General features: G+C 48.1%; 1 pseudogene; it reads left to right on the forward strand.

Annotated features, from left to right (window-relative positions):
• Positions 1 to 2,575: 2,575 nt before the first annotated feature.
• Positions 2,576 to 4,789, forward strand: LOC102745477 (ribosome production factor 1 pseudogene; annotated as a pseudogene).
• Positions 4,790 to 5,230: the final 441 nt, after the last annotated feature.

Here is a 5,230-nt window from a genome sequence, read left to right on the forward strand (position 1 = left end):
CTGACCACAGATCTCACTCAAGGGACCCAGGGCTCCTTCTGAGTCAGCTATGTTGAATCTTGGCTCCAGATCAGGGCCAGCTGAGGAAGGATGACGAGGATTGGGGTTCAAGGTTAAATTCCTTTGTTTCAAGTTTCTTCAAGGCCTGGGGGGTGAAGGTCTTCTCATTCCTCCTCTTCCTCCTCTGGACTTCCCATCTATCATCAGCCAGGTGCCTACGCTCTGCAAGTCTGCAGTGATTGCTGGGTTGGCCTCATACAGGACAGGCTGTGGGGAGGAAATGGCTAGGCCTCTCCAAATGGCCACTCTTGATTTGGGCCTCTGTGGCTCTTTGGGTCTCAAGGCCTGGCTTCAGGCCTGCCTCTGTTCCTGCTTTGCTCTAGTGACTCAGGACAGATCTCTGCCCCTTTCGGGATCTCAGTATTCTCATCTATATAATGGGAGACCGAATAAGTGATACCCAAGGGCCTTTCCATGTCTCTCAGCCTGTGAGAACTAGCTCAGTTTAGGGGAATTGGTCATTGGCTTATAGTATGCAGAGTGTTCATTATTTGTCCTCCTTTGGTACCCTCAGGCCTTCTCAACAGCATGGCAAGGGGACTGAGAGCCGAGGCCTGGGAGAGGGACCACCTGGGACTTTTTTTTTTAACTAGGCTCCACACCCAACATGGGGCTTGAACTTACCATCCTGAGATCAAGAGTCGCATGCTCCACTGACTGAGCCAGCCAGGAGCCCCAAGGGACCACCTCGGTTTTAATCCTAGATCTGTCACTGGTTAGTTCTGTGACTCCAGGCAAAATGCCCATCCTGTCTACACCTTGGTTTCCTCATTTCTGAAACAGGGAAAGTATTAGGACCTACCTCATGGCAGGGTGACGATTAAGTGGAATAATGCATGTACAGTCTCTTGCACATAGGAAATGTCCATTCTGTTCTAGGATGTGGACATGGAAAGTCATGGGGCTTGCCCAGCGACAGAAATGGAAAACCAGGATCTTCTCAATGTTCCTAAATCCAGATGCTTGGGAGCCAGGTGGCCTGGAGCGCGCTTCTCTACTTCTGTTGGGTGCTGGTCTGGTTTGCCCCATTTTGGCAGTGTGTTGAAGGGGGCTGGGGGATTCTAGAGCAGTAGGCCAGGAGGCTGGCCTGAGCGAGGGATGCGGGTGGCCTGTGGACTGAGCTTCAGACATTGGACAAGGCCGTAGCCTGCTCACTGGGGGCCAAGTTCTTCACTCTTATCGGGGTGCAGTGTGTTGAGGGCGGGGCCCCAGCTGGAGACACAATGCCCATTTTCCTTCTGTTTCTCCCCTCCCTCATCCCGAGCCCTGCTCATCATTGCCAGGCATGGTGTGACCTAGAAAGAACTTTTTGTGGAGCTGATTGCCCTCCTGTCCCTGCTGGCCTTGCCCCCACTCCCTCAGTCCCCTTCCACCCAGGCTCTGGGCCTGCTCACGTGCTCTCCTGGCCCTGTCTCCTACCTGGCCTCTCCTTCTCTGTGCACAGGCCCCTCTGATTTTGCCCAGGAAGATGGAAATAAAAGGCATCCTGACTCGACCTCTCTGCCCCATCTGGGTACTGTCCAGTTTCCTTCCCCCCATCCCCGTGTCCTCCTGGGGGAAGTCCACAGCCAGGATCCATGGAGTGCAAGATCTGTGCACAGGGTTCCAAGGACAGTGTCCTCCGACTTCCAGGGACCTCTCGGATAACTCATTGGGCAGAGGTGAACTCTCAGAGAAGATGCATCAGTGTCTCAGGACCTCCAACTTGTAAGAGGCCGGTTTCCTTCCCAGGCCGTGATCTAAGTCCTGTTCCGTGTCTCGTTTCTTCTATGGAATTGCTCCTTCGACAGCTGCCTTGGGGAGGAGGGCGTGGGCAAGAGACCAGCTGGCTGTTGCTGGTGCCCTCAGCCTTGGTGGAGCAGTTCAGTGTGCAGAACACAGATGACACGGAAGCTCATGAGAGTGAGAAGGGCCAATGCCGTCTGACCCAGCGCCATGGCCTCTCCCTCGGAGGCTTTCAGAAGCTTATCTGCTCTCCTCTTGAAATTTGGCCCTCTCCTGGTCCTCGCCAGCCCCTGTAAGTGCTCCTTCTTTGTCCTCGAAGGAGTCTCATCTTCTCCCGCTCCCACCTGTGGGGGCCACTGAGCCCCAGCCTACAAATCCTGCTTCATCCTTCCCCTCAGAGGCCAGAAGCCTCCTAGCGTCCTCAATTTCGGGCTGCTTCCCTGGACTGTGCCCTCCCCAAGGCCAGAGCCCATGTGTCCCTCCCCTCTATGCCATCCCCTAGCCCAGTGCCTAGAATAGAGATAAAAAAGGCTGCGGGTGTGGGAATAAATCAATACACCTGTCCCCCCACCCCTTGGTGGTTACCCAGCACGGTCTGGCTCTTCCTAACCACCCAAGGTGACCTCAGAACCTTAGAGTTTTGAACATAAAAGAATGAGGCAGAGATAAGCACAATCATAGAATGTGATGCGGCTTTTCCAAGAGATAGTTCAGGAGCATTTCATAATAAGAAAAATGCTTATGACAATTTGGGTGAAAACGCAGTAGTGCACAAAATTGCATGAACCCGATGACCTTGGCTGTGTGCACAGACCGCCTGAAGGGCTTCTGGGTCAACATGGTGAGGTCTGCTCTCTGGATTCATTGAACCAGGAAGGCTCTTGCCCTGGGGACGTTAGCCATAGCGAGGCAAGTGAGGGGTCCCATACTGAAAATGTAGATTGTTCCTCAGGGAAGATGAGCAGCCGATGTGAAAAGTCAGGTAGCTGCTGACCTTGGAGATCTGTCAGAGTCCTCCCTGATGAAACCCTGCACTGCCCCCACACCTGGACAAGTCCCGCCAACATGCTCCAAGCTGGCCAGCCTCTTGGGTTCTGACTCCTAAATTTGGCAGGACGTCTAGTGGACTGCCCCAAATCTGTAGACACTTATGGAAACTTCTAACATGAAAGGCAGGAACCAAAACAAACAGAAAAAGGAACTCAGAGGAACAGGGACAACATAGAGAGCAAAAGAAAACAAGCAAAACCACCCAAAGAACCCAAACAACTAAATAACTGTGTGATTAATATCTTGGAGAATTTTAAGGAGCCATTGTGTCTATATTGTGTCCATATCCAGATACAGGAAGGGGCCTGAGGAAATTAAAAAAGAAAACCGTGGAAATAAAAATTGCAATAGGTTGGAAGCGGAAGTAGGGAATCTCTCAGTAGGTGGGATGAGAAGACAATGTAATACGGGAGATAAAGAAAAAAATCAGTACCAGATAGAGCCAGGAGATTCCTAGATGAAAAATAAGAGTTCCAGAAATAGAGAAAAGAGGAAGTGGAGGGAGAAATTATGAAATAAATTATACAAAAAAGTGTCCAGAAATTTGAGGACTTGAGTTTCCAGATGAGAAGGTCTTACCAAGTACCCAGCCCAAGAACTGATATGGCAAGTTGGCACTGTGAAATTTGAAGCAGCCAAAAGGCAGAGCAGGTCCTAAGAGTGACTGGAGGTGGGGGGAAAAGGACAAATGCAAGGAAGAGTTCAGGAATCAGAAAGCCTTTGGATTTCTCAACAGAAGTTCCACAAAGTGGAAGACCATGGAGCTATGCTTTCAAATATTATCATTATTTTTATTAATCAAAAATTATTCCCAACCTAGGGGCGCCTGGATGGCTCAGTCGGTTGAGCATCTGACTCTTTGTTTTGGCTCAGGTCATGATGTCACAATTGTGAGATCGAGCCCGGAGTCAGGCTCTGCACTCAGTGGGGAGTCTGCTTGAGATTCTCTCTCCCTCTGCCCCACCCCCACCCCTCTCTCTCAGATAAATAAATAAATCTTTAAAAAAATTATTCCCGACAGACGCCTAGAAGCAAACACCATGTGAAGGCTGGGGATAAGAGTGGCAGCTGAGGAAAGAAAGGCCTGAAACGGAAAGCGACCGCCGAAGAACCTCAGGAGGCTGCAGTCGCTGAGGATGGAGCAATGGAAAGCGGGGTCCAACCCCCGAAAGCGGCCACCTTCCCCCCGGGCTTCAGCATTTTGGAAATTAAGAAAAAACAACGGCGACACTTAATGTCCAAGTGGTGGAAACAGTGTAAGAAAAAGCTGGCAAGTAAGAAAAAACTTAGGAGAGAGAAACTCTTGGTGATAAGGCTCCACCAAAGCCTATTCCAAAGACCATTGACAACCAGAGAGTATATGATGAAACTGCAGTAGACCCTAATGATGAAGAGGTTGCTTATGATGAAGCTACAGATGAATTTGCTTCTTACTTCAACAAACTTCTCCTAAGATTCTCATCACAACATCAGATAGACCTCATGGGAGAACAGTACAACTCTGTGAACAGCTCTCCACAGTTATACCAAACTCACATGTTTATTACAGAAGAGGACTGGCTCTGAAAAAAATTATTCCACAGCGCATTTCAAGAGATTTCACAGATCTGATCATTATTAATGAAGATCGTAAAACACCAAATGGATTAATTCTAAGTCACTTGCCAAATGGCCCAACTGCTCATTTTAAAATGACCAGTGTTTGTTTGTGTAAAGAAGTTAAGAGAAGAGGCAAGGACCCTACAGAACACATACCTGAAATAATTTTGAATAACTTTACAATAAGACTGAGTCATTCTGTTGGACATATGTTTGCATCTCTCTTTCCCCATAATCCTGTTTATTGGGAGGCAAGTTGCCACATTCCACGATCAATGGGACTATATCTCCCTCAGATTTCATAGGTATATATTCAAGAGTAAAAAGAAAGTGGGAATTCAGGAACTTGGACCACGTTTTATTTTTTTATTTTATTTTTTTTCTTTTATTATTATTATTTTTTTTTGCAGAAAAGTATCCCTTTGTCACATTTTTTTTTTTAATTTTATTATGTTATGTTGGTCACCATACAATACATCATTGGTTTTTGATATGGTGATCCACGATCCATTGTTTTCGTATAACACCCAGTGCTCCATGCAGTACGTGCCCTCCTTTATACCCATCACCGGGCTAACCAATCCCCCCTCCCCCCTCCCCTCTAAAACCCTCTTTGTTTCTCAGAGTCCATAGTCTCTCATGGTTCATCTCTCCCTCCCAATTCCCCCCCGCATTTTTCCCTTCCTTCTCCTGATGTCCTCCATGTTATTCCTTATGTTCCACAAGTAAGTGAAACCATATGATAATTGACTTTCTCTGCTTGACTTATTTCACTTAGCATAATCTCCTCCAGTCC

This window comes from Leptonychotes weddellii, unplaced genomic scaffold (genome assembly GCF_054177405.1).
Source record: "Leptonychotes weddellii isolate Sample4059 unplaced genomic scaffold, ASM5417740v2 HiC_scaffold_5336, whole genome shotgun sequence".
NCBI classification, from domain to species: domain Eukaryota; kingdom Metazoa; phylum Chordata; class Mammalia; order Carnivora; family Phocidae; genus Leptonychotes; species Leptonychotes weddellii.